The sequence below is a fragment of the Acartia tonsa genome, chromosome 13 (genome assembly GCF_053477335.1).
Source record: "Acartia tonsa isolate MP-2025a chromosome 13, ASM5347733v1, whole genome shotgun sequence".
Taxonomy (NCBI): Eukaryota; Metazoa; Arthropoda; class Copepoda; order Calanoida; family Acartiidae; genus Acartia; species Acartia tonsa.
In genome coordinates, this window is record NC_137272.1 from 21,010,926 (window position 1) to 21,026,258 (window position 15,333).

Sequence of the window (15,333 nt, forward strand, 5' to 3'; positions counted from 1 at the left end):
AAATTGCTTATCAACAGGATGGCTACAAATGCGGTATATGATTGTCTAAACTGACCAAGCTTACTTTGCTTGATTCACTTCACTAACAGGTGTGTATAGTGAACCAATGTTTACATAGAAATTGTCTTTTAGGGCTAAAGAAAGCCCTTATTACTTCTCCATTGTCACACAATACAACTGCAACAACTAAATAAAATTATATAAGGGTTGATAATAATTTGTATTGTTTGTAGTTCAATATTTAACACCTGGATGTCGTTCTCTAAATTAACACAACAGAAAACTTTAAAAATTATTCTCGTATTCATTCGAATCCGGTGGATAGGAACCGGTTCTCATCCATACGGTTTGATTCTTCACCAATCTTAGCCTAAACTTCACACAATTTGATAGAAAAAAGGTTTGCCAGTTCATGTCTACGGCCATACCATGTTGAAAGCACCAGTTCTCGTCTGATCACTGAAGTTAAGCAACATTGGGCCAAGTTAGTACTTGGATGGGTGACCGCCTGGGAATACTTGGTGTCGTAGGCATACAATTTTGCAAATCTTAGCCTAAACCTTAGGCAATTTTTTTAGAAAATAAGTTTGCCAATTCATGTCTACGGCCATACCCGGTCGATTCCCGGTCGGGGAGTTTAAATTTTAGCAGAAGGTTCGGTTTGATTCTTCACCAATCTTAGCCTAAACTACGCACAATTTGATAGAAAAAAGGTTTGCCAGTTCATGTCTACGGCCATACCATGTTGAAAGCACCAGTTCTCGTCTGATCACTGAAGTTAAGCAACAATGGGCCAAGTTAGTACTTGGATGGGTGACCGCCTGGGAATACTTGGTGTCGTAGGCATACAATTTTGCAAATCTTAGCCTAAACCTTAGGCAATTTTTTTAGAAAATAAGTTTGCCAATTCATGTCTACGGCCATACCATGTTGAAAGCACCAGTTCTCGTCTGATCACTGAAGTTAAGCAACATTGGGCCAAGTTAGTACTTGGATGGGTGACCACCTGGGAATACTTGGTGTTGTAAGCTTACAATTTTCCATCACTATAAACCCATTTATTCCAACCAAATGCCTTATATTTTTGTATTCCCACTTGTGGCCAATCAAGCTGCCAAATTGCTTATCAACAGGATGGCTACAAATGCGGTATATGATTGTCTAAACTGACCAAGCTTACTTTGCTTGATTCACTTCACTAACAGGTGTGTATAGTGAACCAACGTTTACATAGAAATTGTCTTTTAGGGCTAAAGAAAGCCCTTATTACTTCTCCATTGTCACACAATACAACTGCAACAACTAAATAAAATTATATAAGGGTTGATAATAATTTGTATTGTTTGTAGTTCAATATTTAACACCTGGATGTCGTTCTCTAAATTAACACAACAGAAAACTTTAAAAATTATTCTCGTATTCATTCGAATCCGGTGGATAGGAACTGGTTCTCATCCATACGGTTTGATTCTTCACCAATCTTAGCCTAAACTTCACACAATTTGATAGAAAAAAGGTTTGCCAGTTCATGTCTACGGCCATACCATGTTGAAAGCACCAGTTCTCGTCTGATCACTGAAGTTAAGCAACATTGGGCCAAGTTAGTACTTGGATGGGTGACCGCCTGGGAATACTTGGTGTCGTAGGCATACAATTTTGCAAATCTTAGCCTAAACCTTAGGCAATTTTTTTAGAAAATAAGTTTGCCAATTCATGTCTACGGCCATACCATGTTGAAAGCACCAGTTCTCGTCTGATCACTGAAGTTAAGCAACATTGGGCCAAGTTAGTACTTGGATGGGTGACCACCTGGGAATACTTGGTGTTGTAAGCTTACAATTTTCCATCACTATAAACCCATTTATTCCAACCAAATGCCTTATATTTTTGTATTCCCACTTGTGGCCAATCAAGCTGCCAAATTGCTTATCAACAGGATGGCTACAAATGCGGTATATGATTGTCTAAACTGACCAAGCTTACTTTGCTTGATTCACTTCACTAACAGGTGTGTATAGTGAACCAACGTTTACATAGAAATTGTCTTTTAGGGCTAAAGAAAGCCCTTATTACTTCTCCATTGTCACACAATACAACTGCAACAACTAAATAAAATTATATAAGGGTTGATAATAATTTGTATTGTTTGTAGTTCAATATTTAACACCTGGATGTCGTTCTCTAAATTAACACAACAGAAAACTTTAAAAATTATTCTCGTATTCATTCGAATCCGGTGGATAGGAACCGGTTCTCATCCATACGCAAAAAACTATGTCTAGCATCGTATTATATCCAGCTTTCTACGAATATAGAAATGTACAATCATAAGATTAAAACCAGTTTTAATCTTATATTTGTACTTTCTATATCCGCGGAAAGCCGTTTATAATACGATGCGAGAAATAACTATTCCTTCATGAAATTGGACAAGTGATCACGCCAAGAGGAGCTAGCTGCGATAAGTGAGTATGTCCATGATCTGCCCATCAAAAGAAGTGCTACAATCACTGCTAAATGATTTTTTAATCATAGAAAATGTAAAAGCAAGCTGACCCTGACGTGATTTGAACACGCAGCCTTCTGATCTGGAGTCAGACGCGCTACCGTTGCGCCACAGAGTCAAGTGCTGTTCTAGATTATGCCTAACCTTTGTCTTACAATGGGGAAACACAATTTTAGGACAATAAGATAGACAACTGTGTTCCTCAAGTCCTACATCCTTGATAGTCTAGTGGTGAGGATCTCCGCCTGTCACGTGGAAGGCCTGGGTTCGATTCCCGGTCGGGGAGTTTAAATTTTAGCAGAAGGTTCGGTTTGATTCTTCACCAATCTTAGCCTAAACTTCACACAATTTGATAGAAAAAAGGTTTGCCAGTTCATGTCTACGGCCATACCATGTTGAAAGCACCAGTTCTCGTCTGATCACTGAAGTTAAGCAACATTGGGCCAAGTTAGTACTTGGATGGGTGACCGCCTGGGAATACTTGGTGTCGTAGGCATACAATTTTGCAAATCTTAGCCTAAACCTTAGGCAATTATTTTAGAAAATAAGTTTGCCAATTCATGTCTACGGCCATACCATGTTGAAAGCACCAGTTCTTGTCTGATCACTGAAGTTAAGCAACATTGGGCCAAGTTAGTACTTGGATGGGTGACCACCTGGGAATACTTGGTGTTGTAAGCTTACAATTTTCCATCACTATAAACCCATTTATTCCAACCAAATGCCTTATATTTTTGTATTCCCACTTGTGGCCAATCAAGCTGCCAAATTGCTTATCAACAGGATGGCTACAAATGCGGTATATGATTGGCTAAACTGACCAAGCTTACTTTGCTTGATTCACTTCACCAACAGGTGTGTATAGTGAACCAACGTTTACATAGAAATTGTCTTTTAGGGCTAAAGAAAGCCCTTATTACTTCTCCATTGTCACACAATACAACTGCAACAACTAAATAAAATTATATAAGGGTTGATAATAATTTGTATTGTTTGTAGTTCAATATTTAACACCTGGATGTCGTTCTCTAAATTAACACAACAGAAAACTTTAAAAATTATTCTCGTATTCATTCGAATCCGGTGGATAGGAACCAGTTCTCATCCATACGCAAAAAACTATGTCTAGCATCGTATTATATCCAGCTTTCTACGAATATAGAAATGTACAATCATAAGATTAAAACCAGTTTTAATCTTATATTTGTACTTTCTATATCCGCGGAAAGCCGTTTATAATACGATGCGAGAAATAACTATTCCTTCATGAAATTGGACAAGTGATCACGCCAAGAGGAGCTAGCTGCGATAAGTGAGTATGTCCATGATCTGCCCATCAAAAGAAGTGCTACAATCACTGCTAAATGATTTTTTAATCATAGAAAATGTAAAAGCAAGCTGACCCTGACGTGATTTGAACACGCAGCCTTCTGATCTGGAGTCAGACGCGCTACCATTGCGCCACAGAGTCAAGTGCTGTTCTAGATTATGCCTAAGCTTTGTCTTACAATGGGGAAACACAATTTTAGGACAATAAGTTAGACAACTGTGTTCCTCAAGTCCTACATCCTCGATAGTCTAGTGGTGAGGATCTCCGCCTGTCACGTGGAAGGCCCGGGTTCGATTCCCGGTCGGGGAGTTTAAATTTTAGCAGAAGGTTCGGTTTGATTCTTCACCAATCTTAGCCTAAACTTCGCACAATTTGATAGAAAAAAGGTTTGCCAGTTCATGTCTACGGCCATACCATGTTGAAAGCACCAGTTCTCGTCTGATCACTGAAGTTAAGCAACATTGGGCCAAGTTAGTACTTGGATGGGTGACCGCCTGGGAATACTTGGTGTCGTAGGCATACAATTTTGCAAATCTTAGCCTAAACCTTAGGCAATTTTTTTAGAAAATAAGTTTGCCAATTCATGTCTACGGCCATACCATGTTGAAAGCACCAGTTCTCGTCTGATCACTGAAGTTAAGCAACATTGGGCCAGGTTAGTACTTGGATGGGTGACCACCTGGGAATACTTGGTGTTGTAAGCTTACAATTTTCCATCACTATAAACCCATTTATTCCAACCAAATGCCTTATATTTTTGTATTCCCACTTGTGGCCAATCAAGCTGCCAAATTGCTTATCAACAGGATGGCTACAAATGCGGTATATGATTGTCTAAACTGACCAAGCTTACTTTGCTTGATTCACTTCACTAACAGTTGTGTATAGTGAACCAACGTTTACATAGAAATTGTCTTTTAGGGCTAAAGAAAGCCCTTATTACTTCTCCATTGTCACACAATACAACTGCAACAACTAAATAAAATTATATAAGGGTTGATAATAATTTGTATTGTTTGTAGTTCAATATTTAACACCTGGATGTCGTTCTCTAAATTAACACAACAGTAAACTTTAAAAATTATTCTCGTATTCATTCGAATCCGGTGGATAGGAACCGGTTCTCATCCATACGGTTTGATTCTTCACCAATCTTAGCCTAAACTTCACACAATTTGATAGAAAAAAGGTTTGCAAGTTCATGTCTACGGCCATACCATGTTGAAAGCACCAGTTCTCGTCTGATCACTGAAGTTAAGCAACATTGGGCCAAGTTAGTACTTGGATGGGTGACCGCCTGGGAATACTTGGTGTCGTAGGCATACAATTTTGCAAATCTTAGCCTAAACCTTAGGCAATTTTTTTAGAAAATAAGTTTGCCAATTCATGTCTACGGCCATACCCGGTCGATTCCCGGTCGGGGAGTTTAAATTTTAGCAGAAGGTTCGGTTTGATTCTTCACCAATCTTAGCCTAAACTTCGCACAATTTGATAGAAAAAAGGTTTGCCAGTTCATGTCTACGGCCATACCATGTTGAAAGCACCAGTTCTCGTCTGATCACTGAAGTTAAGCAACATTGGGCCAAGTTAGTACTTGGATGGGTGACCTCCTGGGAATACTTGGTGTCGTAGGCATACAATTTTGCAAATCTTAGCCTAAACCTTAGGCTATTTTATTAGAAAATAAGTTTGCCAATTCATGTCTACGGCCATACCATGTTGAAAGCACCAGTTCTCGTCTGATCACTGAAGTTAAGCAACATTGGGCCAAGTTAGTACTTGGATGGGTGACCACCTGGGAATACTTGGTGTTGTAAGCTTACAATTTTCCATCACTATAAACCCATTTATTCCAACCAAATGCCTTATATTTTTGTATTCCCACTTGTGGCCAATCAAGCTGCCAAATTGCTTATCAACAGGATGGCTACAAATGCGGTATATGATTGTCTAAACTGACCAAGCTTACTTTGCTTGATTCACTTCACTAACAGGTGTGTATAGTGAACCAACGTTTACATAGAAATTGTCTTTTAGGGCTAAAGAAAGCCCTTATTACTTCTCCATTGTCACACAATACAACTGCAACAACTAAATAAAATTATATAAGGGTTGATAATAATTTGTATTGTTTGTAGTTCAATATTTAACACCTGGATGTCGTTCTCTAAATTAACACAACAGAAAACTTTAAAAATTATTCTCGTATTCATTCGAATCCGGTGGATAGGAACCGGTTCTCATCCATACGGTTTGATTCTTCACCAATCTTAGCCTAAACTTCACACAATTTGATAGAAAAAAGGTTTGCCAGTTCATGTCTACGGCCATACCATGTTGAAAGCACCAGTTCTCGTCTGATCACTGAAGTTAAGCAACATTGGGCCAAGTTAGTACTTGGATGGGTGACCGCCTGGGAATACTTGGTGTCGTAGGCATACAATTTTGCAAATCTTAGCCTAAACCTTAGGCAATTTTTTTAGAAAATAAGTTTGCCAATTCATGTCTACGGCCATACCCGGTCGATTCCCGGTCGGGGAGTTTAAATTTTAGCAGAAGGTTCGGTTTGATTCTTCACCAATCTTAGCCTAAACTTCGCACAATTTGATAGAAAAAAGGTTTGCCAGTTCATGTCTACGGCCATACCATGTTGAAAGCACCAGTTCTCGTCTGATCACTGAAGTTAAGCAACATTGGGCCAAGTTAGTACTTGGATGGGTGACCGCCTGGGAATACTTGGTGTTGTAGGCATACAATTTTGCAAATCTTAGCCTAAACCTTAGGCAATTTTTTTAGAAAATAAGTTTGCCAATTCATGTCTACGGCCATACCATGTTGAAAGCACCAGTTCTCATCTGATCACTGAAGTTAAGCAACATTGGGCCAAGTTAGTACTTGGATGGGTGACCACCTGGGAATACTTGGTGTTGTAAGCTTACAATTTTCCATCACTATAAACCCATTTATTCCAACCAAATGCCTTATATTTTTGTATTCCCACTTGTGGCCAATCAAGCTGCCAAATTGCTTATCAACAGGATGGCTACAAATGCGGTATATGATTGTCTAAACTGACCAAGCTTACTTTGCTTGATTCACTTCACTAACAGGTGTGTATAGTGAACCAACGTTTACATAGAAATTGTCTTTTAGGGCTAAAGAAAGCCCTTATTACTTCTCCATTGTCACACAATACAACTGCAACAACTAAATAAAATTATATAAGGGTTGATAATTATTTGTATTGTTTGTAGTTCAATATTTAACACCTGGATGTCGTTCTCTAAATTAACACAACAGAAAACTTTAAAAATTATTCTCGTATTCATTCGAATCCGGTGGATAGGAACCGGTTCTCATCCATACGGTTTGATTCTTCACCAATCTTAGCCTAAACTTCACACAATTTGATAGAAAAAAGGTTTGCCAGTTCATGTCTACGGCCATACCATGTTGAAAGCACCAGTTCTCGTCTGATCACTGAAGTTAAGCAACATTGGGCCAAGTTAGTACTTGGATGGGTGACCGCCTGGGAATACTTGGTGTCGTAGGCATACAATTTTGCAAATCTTAGCCTAAACCTTAGGCAATTTTTTTAGAAAATAAGTTTGCCAATTCATGTCTACGGCCATACCCGGTCGATTCCCGGTCGGGGAGTTTAAATTTTAGCAGAAGGTTCGGTTTGATTCTTCACCAATCTTAGCCTAAACTTCGCACAATTTGATAGAAAAAAGGTTTGCCAGTTCATGTCTACGGCCATACCATGTTGAAAGCACCAGTTCTCGTCTGATCACTGAAGTTAAGCAACATTGGGCCAAGTTAGTACTTGGATGGGTGACCGCCTGGGAATACTTGGTGTCGTAGGCATACAATTTTGCAAATCTTAGCCTAAACCTTAGGCAATTTTTTTAGAAAATAAGTTTGCCAATTCATGTCTACGGCCATACCATGTTGAAAGCACCAGTTCTCGTCTGATCACTGAAGTTAAGCAACATTGGGCCAAGTTAGTACTTGGATGGGTGACCACCTGGGAATACTTGGTGTTGTAAGCTTACAATTTTCCATCACTATAAACCCATTTATTCCAACCAAATGCCTTATATTTTTGTATTCCCACTTGTGGCCAATCAAGCTGCCAAATTGCTTATCAACAGGATGGCTACAAATGCGGTATATGATTGTCTAAACTGACCAAGCTTACTTTGCTTGATTCACTTCACTAACAGGTGTGTATAGTGAACCAACGTTTACATAGAAATTGTCTTTTAGGGCTAAAGAAAGCCCTTATTACTTCTCCATTGTCACACAATACAACTGCAACAACTAAATAAAATTATATAAGGGTTGATAATAATTTGTATTGTTTGTAGTTCAATATTTAACACCTGGATGTCGTTCTCTAAATTAACACAACAGAAAACTTTAAAAATTATTCTCGTATTCATTCGAATCCGGTGGATAGGAACTGGTTCTCATCCATACGGTTTGATTCTTCACCAATCTTAGCCTAAACTTCACACAATTTGATAGAAAAAAGGTTTGCCAGTTCATGTCTACGGCCATACCATGTTGAAAGCACCAGTTCTCGTCTGATCACTGAAGTTAAGCAACATTGGGCCAAGTTAGTACTTGGATGGGTGACCGCCTGGGAATACTTGGTGTCGTAGGCATACAATTTTGCAAATCTTAGCCTAAACCTTAGGCAATTTTTTTAGAAAATAAGTTTGCCAATTCATGTCTACGGCCATACCATGTTGAAAGCACCAGTTCTCGTCTGATCACTGAAGTTAAGCAACATTGGGCCAAGTTAGTACTTGGATGGGTGACCACCTGGGAATACTTGGTGTTGTAAGCTTACAATTTTCCATCACTATAAACCCATTTATTCCAACCAAATGCCTTATATTTTTGTATTCCCACTTGTGGCCAATCAAGCTGCCAAATTGCTTATCAACAGGATGGCTACAAATGCGGTATATGATTGTCTAAACTGACCAAGCTTACTTTGCTTGATTCACTTCACTAACAGGTGTGTATAGTGAACCAACGTTTACATAGAAATTGTCTTTTAGGGCTAAAGAAAGCCCTTATTACTTCTCCATTGTCACACAATACAACTGCAACAACTAAATAAAATTATATAAGGGTTGATAATAATTTGTATTGTTTGTAGTTCAATATTTAACACCTGGATGTCGTTCTCTAAATTAACACAACAGAAAACTTTAAAAATTATTCTCGTATTCATTCGAATCCGGTGGATAGGAACCGGTTCTCATCCATACGGTTTGATTCTTCACCAATCTTAGCCTAAACTTCACACAATTTGATAGAAAAAAGGTTTGCCAGTTCATGTCTACGGCCATACCATGTTGAAAGCACCAGTTCTCGTCTGATCACTGAAGTTAAGCAACATTGGGCCAAGTTAGTACTTGGATGGGTGACCGCCTGGGAATACTTGGTGTCGTAGGCATACAATTTTGCAAATCTTAGCCTAAACCTTAGGCAATTTTTTTAGAAAATAAGTTTGCCAATTCATGTCTACGGCCATACCATGTTGAAAGCACCAGTTCTTGTCTGATCACTGAAGTTAAGCAACATTGGGCCAAGTTAGTACTTGGATGGGTGACCACCTGGGAATACTTGGTGTTGTAAGCTTACAATTTTCCATCACTATAAACCCATTTATTCCAACCAAATGCCTTATATTTTTGTATTCCCACTTGTGGCCAATCAAGCTGCCAAATTGCTTATCAACAGGATGGCTACAAATGCGGTATATGATTGGCTAAACTGACCAAGCTTACTTTGCTTGATTCACTTCACCAACAGGTGTGTATAGTGAACCAACGTTTACATAGAAATTGTCTTTTAGGGCTAAAGAAAGCCCTTATTACTTCTCCATTGTCACACAATACAACTGCAACAACTAAATAAAATTATATAAGGGTTGATAATAATTTGTATTGTTTGTAGTTCAATATTTAACACCTGGATGTCGTTCTCTAAATTAACACAACAGAAAACTTTAAAAATTATTCTCGTATTCATTCGAATCCGGTGGATAGGAACCAGTTCTCATCCATACGCAAAAAACTATGTCTAGCATCGTATTATATCCAGCTTTCTACGAATATAGAAATGTACAATCATAAGATTAAAACCAGTTTTAATCTTATATTTGTACTTTCTATATCCGCGGAAAGCCGTTTATAATACGATGCGAGAAATAACTATTCCTTCATGAAATTGGACATGTGATCACGCCAAGAGGAGCTAGCTGCGATAAGTGAGTATGTCCATGATCTGCCCATCAAAAGAAGTGCTACAATCACTGCTAAATGATTTTTTAATCATAGAAAATGTAAAAGCAAGCTGACCCTGACGTGATTTGAACACGCAGCCTTCTGATCTGGAGTCAGACACGCTACCGTTGCGCCACAGAGTCAAGTGCTGTTCTAGATTATGCCTAACCTTTGTCTTACAATGGGGAAACACAATTTTAGGACAATAAGTTAGACAACTGTGTTCCTCAAGTCCTACATCCTCGATAGTCTAGTGGTGAGGATCTCCGCCTGTCACGTGGAAGGCCCGGGTTCGATTCCCGGTCGGGGAGTTTAAATTTTAGCAGAAGGTTCGGTTTGATTCTTCACCAATCTTAGCCTAAACTTCGCACAATTTGATAGAAAAAAGGTTTGCCAGTTCATGTCTACGGCCATACCATGTTGAAAGCACCAGTTCTCGTCTGATCACTGAAGTTAAGCAACATTGGGCCAAGTTAGTACTTGGATGGGTGACCGCCTGGGAATACTTGGTGTCGTAGGCATACAATTTTGCAAATCTTAGCCTAAACCTTAGGCAATTTTTTTAGAAAATAAGTTTGCCAATTCATGTCTACGGCCATACCATGTTGAAAGCACCAGTTCTCGTCTGATCACTGAAGTTAAGCAACATTGGGCCAAGTTAGTACTTGGATGGGTGACCACCTGGGAATACTTGGTGTTGTAAGCTTACAATTTTCCATCACTATAAACCCATTTATTCCAACCAAATGCCTTATATTTTTGTATTCCCACTTGTGGCCAATCAAGCTGCCAAATTGCTTATCAACAGGATGGCTACAAATGCGGTATATGATTGTCTAAACTGACCAAGCTTACTTTGCTTGATTCACTTCACTAACAGGTGTGTATAGTGAACCAACGTTTACATAGAAATTGTCTTTTAGGGCTAAAGAAAGCCCTTATTACTTCTCCATTGTCACACAATACAACTGCAACAACTAAATAAAATTATATAAGGGTTGATAATAATTTGTATTGTTTGTAGTTCAATATTTAACACCTGGATGTCGTTCTCTAAATTAACACAACAGAAAACTTTAAAAATTATTCTCGTATTCATTCGAATCCGGTGGATAGGAACCGGTTCTCATCCATACGGTTTGATTCTTCACCAATCTTAGCCTAAACTTCACACAATTTGATAGAAAAAAGGTTTGCCAGTTCATGTCTACGGCCATACCATGTTGAAAGCACCAGTTCTCGTCTGATCACTGAAGTTAAGCAACATTGGGCCAAGTTAGTACTTGGATGGGTGACCGCCTGGGAATACTTGGTGTCGTAGGCATACAATTTTGCAAATCTTAGCCTAAACCTTAGGCAATTTTTTTAGAAAATAAGTTTGCCAATTCATGTCTACGGCCATACCCGGTCGATTCCCGGTCGGGGAGTTTAAATTTTAGCAGAAGGTTCGGTTTGATTCTTCACCAATCTTAGCCTAAACTTCGCACAATTTGATAGAAAAAAGGTTTGCCAGTTCATGTCTACGGCCATACCATGTTGAAAGCACCAGTTCTCGTCTGATCACTGAAGTTAAGCAACATTGGGCCAAGTTAGTACTTGGATGGGTGACCGCCTGGGAATACTTGGTGTCGTAAGCATACAATTTTGCAAATCTTAGCCTAAACCTTAGGCAATTTTTTTAGAAAATAAGTTTGCTAATTCATGTCTACGGCCATACCATGTTGAAAGCACCAGTTCTCGTCTGATCACTGAAGTTAAGCAACATTGGGCCAAGTTAGTACTTGGATGGGTGACCACCTGGGAATACTTGGTGTTGTAAGCTTACAATTTTCCATCACTATAAACCCATTTATTCCAACCAAATGCCTTATATTTTTGTATTCCCACTTGTGGCCAATCAAGCTGCCAAATTGCTTATCAACAGGATGGCTACAAATGCAGTATATGATTGTCTAAACTGACCAAGCTTACTTTGCTTGATTCACTTCACTAACAGGTGTGTATAGTGAACCAACGTTTACATAGAAATTGTCTTTTAGGGCTAAAGAAAGCCCTTATTACTTCTCCATTGTCACACAATACAACTGCAACAACTAAATAAAATTATATAAGGGTTGATAATAATTTGTATTGTTTGAAGTTCAATATTTAACACCTGGATGTCGTTCTCTAAATTAACACAACAGAAAACTTTAAAAATTATTCTCGTATTCATTCGAATCCGGTGGATAGGAACCGGTTCTCATCCATACGGTTTGATTCTTCACCAATCTTAGCCTAAACTTCACACAATTTGATAGAAAAAAGGTTTGCCAGTTCATGTCTACGGCCATACCATGTTGAAAGCACCAGTTCTCGTCTGATCACTGAAGTTAAGCAACATTGGGCCAAGTTAGTACTTGGATGGGTGACCGCCTGGGAATACTTGGTGTCGTAGGCATACAATTTTGCAAATCTTAGCCTAAACCTTAGGCAATTTTTTTAGAAAATAAGTTTGCCAATTCATGTCTACGGCCATACCCGGTCGATTCCCGGTCGGGGAGTTTAAATTTTAGCAGAAGGTTCGGTTTGATTCTTCACCAATCTTAGCCTAAACTTCGCACAATTTGATAGAAAAAAGGTTTGCCAGTTCATGTCTACGGCCATACCATGTTGAAAGCACCAGTTCTCGTCTGATCACTGAAGTTAAGCAACATTGGGCCAAGTTAGTACTTGGATGGGTGACCGCCTGGGAATACTTGGTGTCGTAGGCATACAATTTTGCAAATCTTAGCCTAAACCTTAGGCAATTTTTTTAGAAAATAAGTTTGCCAATTCATGTCTACGGCCATACCATGTTGAAAGCACCAGTTCTCGTCTGATCACTGAAGTTAAGCAACATTGGGCCAAGTTAGTACTTGGATGGGTGACCACCTGGGAATACTTGGTGTTGTAAGCTTACAATTTTCCATCACTATAAACCCATTTATTCCAACCAAATGCCTTATATTTTTGTATTCCCACTTGTGGCCAATCAAGCTGCCAAATTGCTTATCAACAGGATGGCTACAAATGCGGTATATGATTGTCTAAACTGACCAAGCTTACTTTGCTTGATTCACTTCACTAACAGGTGTGTATAGTGAACCAACGTTTACATAGAAATTGTCTTTTAGGGCTAAAGAAAGCCCTTATTACTTCTCCATTGTCACACAATACAACTGCAACAACTAAATAAAATTATATAAGGGTTGATAATAATTTGTATTGTTTGTAGTTCAATATTTAACACCTGGATGTCGTTCTCTAAATTAACACAACAGAAAACTTTAAAAATTATTCTCGTATTCATTCGAATCTGGTGGATAGGAACCGGTTCTCATCCATACGGTTTGATTCTTCACCAATCTTAGCCTAAACTTCACACAATTTGATAGAAAAAAGGTTTGCCAGTTCATGTCTACGGCCATACCATGTTGAAAGCACCAGTTCTCGTCTGATCACTGAAGTTAAGCAACATTGGGCCAAGTTAGTACTTGGATGGGTGACCGCCTGGGAATACTTGGTGTCGTAGGCATACAATTTTGCAAATCTTAGCCTAAACCTTAGGCAATTTTTTTAGAAAATAAGTTTGCCAATTCATGTCTACGGCCATACCCGGTCGATTCCCGGTCGGGGAGTTTAAATTTTAGCAGAAGGTTCGGTTTGATTCTTCACCAATCTTAGCCTAAACTTCGCACAATTTGATAGAAAAAAGGTTTGCCAGTTCATGTCTACGGCCATACCATGTTGAAAGCACCAGTTCTCATCTGATCACTGAAGTTAAGCAACATTGGGCCAAGTTAGTACTTGGATGGGTGACAGCCTGGGAATACTTGGTGTCGTAGGCATACAATTTTGCAAATCTTAGCCTAAACCTTAGGCAATTTTTTTAGAAAATAAGTTTGCCAATTCATGTCTACGGCCATACCATGTTGAAAGCACCAGTTCTCGTCTGATCACTGAAGTTAAGCAACATTGGGCCAAGTTAGTACTTGGATGGGTGACCACCTGGGAATACTTGGTGTTGTAAGCTTACAATTTTCCATCACTATAAACCCATTTATTCCAACCAAATGCCTTATATTTTTGTATTCCCACTTGTGGCCAATCAAGCTGCCAAATTGCTTATCAACAGGATGGCTACAAATGCGGTATATGATTGTCTAAACTGACCAAGCTTACTTTGCTTGATTCACTTCACTAACAGGTGTGTATAGTGAACCAACGTTTACATAGAAATTGTCTTTTAGGGCTAAAGAAAGCCCTTATTACTTCTCCATTGTCACACAATACAACTGCAACAACTAAATAAAATTATATAAGGGTTGATAATAATTTGTATTGTTTGTAGTTCAATATTTAACACCTGGATGTCGTTCTCTAAATTAACACAACAGAAAACTTTAAAAATTATTCTCGTATTCATTTGAATCCGGTGGATAGGAACTGGTTCTCATCCATACGGTTTGATTCTTCACCAATCTTAGCCTAAACTTCACACAATTTGATAGAAAAAAGGTTTGCCAGTTCATGTCTACGGCCATACCATGTTGAAAGCACCAGTTCTCGTCTGATCACTGAAGTTAAGCAACATTGGGCCAAGTTAGTACTTGGATGGGTGACCGCCTGGGAATACTTGGTGTCGTAGGCATACAATTTTGCAAATCTTAGCCTAAACCTTAGGCAATTTTTTTAGAAAATAAGTTTGCCAATTCATGTCTACGGCCATACCATGTTGAAAGCACCAGTTCTTGTCTGATCACTGAAGTTAAGCAACATTGGGCCAAGTTAGTACTTGGATGGGTGACCACCTGGGAATACTTGGTGTTGTAAGCTTACAATTTTCCATCACTATAAACCCATTTATTCCAACCAAATGCCTTATATTTTTGTATTCCCACTTGTGGCCAATCAAGCTGCCAAATTGCTTATCAACAGGATGGCTACAAATGCGGTATATGATTGTCTAAACTGACCAAGCTTACTTTGCTTGATTCACTTCACTAACAGGTGTGTATAGTGAACCAACGTTTACATAGAAATTGTCTTTTAGGGCTAAAGAAAGCCCTTATTACTTCTCCATTGTCACACAATACAACTGCAACAACTAAATAAAATTATATAAGGGTTGATAATAATTTGTATTGTTTGTAGTTCAATATTTAACACCT

The 15,333-nt window shown here is 38.7% G+C and overlaps 40 non-coding genes across 40 annotated transcripts; 37 read left to right on the top strand and 3 right to left on the bottom strand.

Annotated features, from left to right (window-relative positions):
- Positions 1–414: 414 nt before the first annotated feature.
- Positions 415–533, top strand: LOC145304783 (5S ribosomal RNA). Its single transcript, XR_013874224.1, has one exon. It is a non-coding gene; the product is annotated as a 5S ribosomal RNA (ribosomal RNA).
- Positions 534–727: 194 nt separating this feature from the next.
- Positions 728–846, top strand: LOC145304863 (5S ribosomal RNA). Its single transcript, XR_013874305.1, has one exon. It is a non-coding gene; the product is annotated as a 5S ribosomal RNA (ribosomal RNA).
- Positions 847–912: 66 nt separating this feature from the next.
- Positions 913–1,031, top strand: LOC145304933 (5S ribosomal RNA). The gene has a single exon (XR_013874371.1). It is a non-coding gene; the product is annotated as a 5S ribosomal RNA (ribosomal RNA).
- A 499-nt stretch (positions 1,032–1,530) lies between these two features.
- Positions 1,531–1,649, top strand: LOC145304784 (5S ribosomal RNA). The gene has a single exon (XR_013874225.1). It is a non-coding gene; the product is annotated as a 5S ribosomal RNA (ribosomal RNA).
- Positions 1,650–1,715: 66 nt separating this feature from the next.
- LOC145304934 (5S ribosomal RNA) lies at positions 1,716–1,834 on the top strand. The gene has a single exon (XR_013874372.1). It is a non-coding gene; the product is annotated as a 5S ribosomal RNA (ribosomal RNA).
- Positions 1,835–2,552: 718 nt separating this feature from the next.
- On the bottom strand, positions 2,553–2,624 carry TRNAW-CCA (transfer RNA tryptophan (anticodon CCA)). Its single transcript has one exon. It is a non-coding gene; the product is annotated as a tRNA-Trp (tRNA).
- Positions 2,625–2,883: 259 nt separating this feature from the next.
- LOC145304785 (5S ribosomal RNA) lies at positions 2,884–3,002 on the top strand. Its single transcript, XR_013874226.1, has one exon. It is a non-coding gene; the product is annotated as a 5S ribosomal RNA (ribosomal RNA).
- A 66-nt stretch (positions 3,003–3,068) lies between these two features.
- Positions 3,069–3,187, top strand: LOC145305026 (5S ribosomal RNA). Its single transcript, XR_013874461.1, has one exon. It is a non-coding gene; the product is annotated as a 5S ribosomal RNA (ribosomal RNA).
- Positions 3,188–3,905: 718 nt separating this feature from the next.
- On the bottom strand, positions 3,906–3,977 carry TRNAW-CCA (transfer RNA tryptophan (anticodon CCA)). The gene has a single exon. It is a non-coding gene; the product is annotated as a tRNA-Trp (tRNA).
- A 96-nt stretch (positions 3,978–4,073) lies between these two features.
- On the top strand, positions 4,074–4,145 carry TRNAD-GUC (transfer RNA aspartic acid (anticodon GUC)). Its single transcript has one exon. It is a non-coding gene; the product is annotated as a tRNA-Asp (tRNA).
- Positions 4,146–4,236: 91 nt separating this feature from the next.
- LOC145304786 (5S ribosomal RNA) lies at positions 4,237–4,355 on the top strand. Its single transcript, XR_013874227.1, has one exon. It is a non-coding gene; the product is annotated as a 5S ribosomal RNA (ribosomal RNA).
- A 66-nt stretch (positions 4,356–4,421) lies between these two features.
- Positions 4,422–4,540, top strand: LOC145304998 (5S ribosomal RNA). The gene has a single exon (XR_013874435.1). It is a non-coding gene; the product is annotated as a 5S ribosomal RNA (ribosomal RNA).
- A 499-nt stretch (positions 4,541–5,039) lies between these two features.
- LOC145304787 (5S ribosomal RNA) lies at positions 5,040–5,158 on the top strand. The gene has a single exon (XR_013874229.1). It is a non-coding gene; the product is annotated as a 5S ribosomal RNA (ribosomal RNA).
- Positions 5,159–5,352: 194 nt separating this feature from the next.
- On the top strand, positions 5,353–5,471 carry LOC145305046 (5S ribosomal RNA). The gene has a single exon (XR_013874481.1). It is a non-coding gene; the product is annotated as a 5S ribosomal RNA (ribosomal RNA).
- A 66-nt stretch (positions 5,472–5,537) lies between these two features.
- Positions 5,538–5,656, top strand: LOC145304935 (5S ribosomal RNA). The gene has a single exon (XR_013874373.1). It is a non-coding gene; the product is annotated as a 5S ribosomal RNA (ribosomal RNA).
- Positions 5,657–6,155: 499 nt separating this feature from the next.
- LOC145304788 (5S ribosomal RNA) lies at positions 6,156–6,274 on the top strand. Its single transcript, XR_013874230.1, has one exon. It is a non-coding gene; the product is annotated as a 5S ribosomal RNA (ribosomal RNA).
- A 194-nt stretch (positions 6,275–6,468) lies between these two features.
- LOC145304850 (5S ribosomal RNA) lies at positions 6,469–6,587 on the top strand. Its single transcript, XR_013874292.1, has one exon. It is a non-coding gene; the product is annotated as a 5S ribosomal RNA (ribosomal RNA).
- Positions 6,588–6,653: 66 nt separating this feature from the next.
- LOC145304869 (5S ribosomal RNA) lies at positions 6,654–6,772 on the top strand. The gene has a single exon (XR_013874311.1). It is a non-coding gene; the product is annotated as a 5S ribosomal RNA (ribosomal RNA).
- A 499-nt stretch (positions 6,773–7,271) lies between these two features.
- Positions 7,272–7,390, top strand: LOC145304789 (5S ribosomal RNA). The gene has a single exon (XR_013874231.1). It is a non-coding gene; the product is annotated as a 5S ribosomal RNA (ribosomal RNA).
- A 194-nt stretch (positions 7,391–7,584) lies between these two features.
- On the top strand, positions 7,585–7,703 carry LOC145304790 (5S ribosomal RNA). The gene has a single exon (XR_013874232.1). It is a non-coding gene; the product is annotated as a 5S ribosomal RNA (ribosomal RNA).
- Positions 7,704–7,769: 66 nt separating this feature from the next.
- Positions 7,770–7,888, top strand: LOC145304936 (5S ribosomal RNA). Its single transcript, XR_013874374.1, has one exon. It is a non-coding gene; the product is annotated as a 5S ribosomal RNA (ribosomal RNA).
- Positions 7,889–8,387: 499 nt separating this feature from the next.
- Positions 8,388–8,506, top strand: LOC145304791 (5S ribosomal RNA). Its single transcript, XR_013874233.1, has one exon. It is a non-coding gene; the product is annotated as a 5S ribosomal RNA (ribosomal RNA).
- Positions 8,507–8,572: 66 nt separating this feature from the next.
- On the top strand, positions 8,573–8,691 carry LOC145304937 (5S ribosomal RNA). The gene has a single exon (XR_013874375.1). It is a non-coding gene; the product is annotated as a 5S ribosomal RNA (ribosomal RNA).
- A 499-nt stretch (positions 8,692–9,190) lies between these two features.
- On the top strand, positions 9,191–9,309 carry LOC145304792 (5S ribosomal RNA). Its single transcript, XR_013874234.1, has one exon. It is a non-coding gene; the product is annotated as a 5S ribosomal RNA (ribosomal RNA).
- A 66-nt stretch (positions 9,310–9,375) lies between these two features.
- On the top strand, positions 9,376–9,494 carry LOC145305027 (5S ribosomal RNA). Its single transcript, XR_013874462.1, has one exon. It is a non-coding gene; the product is annotated as a 5S ribosomal RNA (ribosomal RNA).
- Positions 9,495–10,212: 718 nt separating this feature from the next.
- On the bottom strand, positions 10,213–10,284 carry TRNAW-CCA (transfer RNA tryptophan (anticodon CCA)). The gene has a single exon. It is a non-coding gene; the product is annotated as a tRNA-Trp (tRNA).
- A 96-nt stretch (positions 10,285–10,380) lies between these two features.
- TRNAD-GUC (transfer RNA aspartic acid (anticodon GUC)) lies at positions 10,381–10,452 on the top strand. The gene has a single exon. It is a non-coding gene; the product is annotated as a tRNA-Asp (tRNA).
- A 91-nt stretch (positions 10,453–10,543) lies between these two features.
- Positions 10,544–10,662, top strand: LOC145304794 (5S ribosomal RNA). The gene has a single exon (XR_013874236.1). It is a non-coding gene; the product is annotated as a 5S ribosomal RNA (ribosomal RNA).
- A 66-nt stretch (positions 10,663–10,728) lies between these two features.
- Positions 10,729–10,847, top strand: LOC145304938 (5S ribosomal RNA). Its single transcript, XR_013874376.1, has one exon. It is a non-coding gene; the product is annotated as a 5S ribosomal RNA (ribosomal RNA).
- A 499-nt stretch (positions 10,848–11,346) lies between these two features.
- Positions 11,347–11,465, top strand: LOC145304795 (5S ribosomal RNA). Its single transcript, XR_013874237.1, has one exon. It is a non-coding gene; the product is annotated as a 5S ribosomal RNA (ribosomal RNA).
- A 194-nt stretch (positions 11,466–11,659) lies between these two features.
- On the top strand, positions 11,660–11,778 carry LOC145304981 (5S ribosomal RNA). Its single transcript, XR_013874419.1, has one exon. It is a non-coding gene; the product is annotated as a 5S ribosomal RNA (ribosomal RNA).
- Positions 11,779–11,844: 66 nt separating this feature from the next.
- LOC145304939 (5S ribosomal RNA) lies at positions 11,845–11,963 on the top strand. The gene has a single exon (XR_013874377.1). It is a non-coding gene; the product is annotated as a 5S ribosomal RNA (ribosomal RNA).
- A 499-nt stretch (positions 11,964–12,462) lies between these two features.
- Positions 12,463–12,581, top strand: LOC145304796 (5S ribosomal RNA). The gene has a single exon (XR_013874238.1). It is a non-coding gene; the product is annotated as a 5S ribosomal RNA (ribosomal RNA).
- A 194-nt stretch (positions 12,582–12,775) lies between these two features.
- Positions 12,776–12,894, top strand: LOC145304797 (5S ribosomal RNA). Its single transcript, XR_013874240.1, has one exon. It is a non-coding gene; the product is annotated as a 5S ribosomal RNA (ribosomal RNA).
- A 66-nt stretch (positions 12,895–12,960) lies between these two features.
- On the top strand, positions 12,961–13,079 carry LOC145304940 (5S ribosomal RNA). Its single transcript, XR_013874378.1, has one exon. It is a non-coding gene; the product is annotated as a 5S ribosomal RNA (ribosomal RNA).
- Positions 13,080–13,578: 499 nt separating this feature from the next.
- Positions 13,579–13,697, top strand: LOC145304798 (5S ribosomal RNA). The gene has a single exon (XR_013874241.1). It is a non-coding gene; the product is annotated as a 5S ribosomal RNA (ribosomal RNA).
- Positions 13,698–13,891: 194 nt separating this feature from the next.
- Positions 13,892–14,010, top strand: LOC145305002 (5S ribosomal RNA). Its single transcript, XR_013874438.1, has one exon. It is a non-coding gene; the product is annotated as a 5S ribosomal RNA (ribosomal RNA).
- Positions 14,011–14,076: 66 nt separating this feature from the next.
- On the top strand, positions 14,077–14,195 carry LOC145304941 (5S ribosomal RNA). The gene has a single exon (XR_013874379.1). It is a non-coding gene; the product is annotated as a 5S ribosomal RNA (ribosomal RNA).
- A 499-nt stretch (positions 14,196–14,694) lies between these two features.
- Positions 14,695–14,813, top strand: LOC145304799 (5S ribosomal RNA). Its single transcript, XR_013874242.1, has one exon. It is a non-coding gene; the product is annotated as a 5S ribosomal RNA (ribosomal RNA).
- Positions 14,814–14,879: 66 nt separating this feature from the next.
- LOC145305028 (5S ribosomal RNA) lies at positions 14,880–14,998 on the top strand. Its single transcript, XR_013874463.1, has one exon. It is a non-coding gene; the product is annotated as a 5S ribosomal RNA (ribosomal RNA).
- Positions 14,999–15,333: the final 335 nt, after the last annotated feature.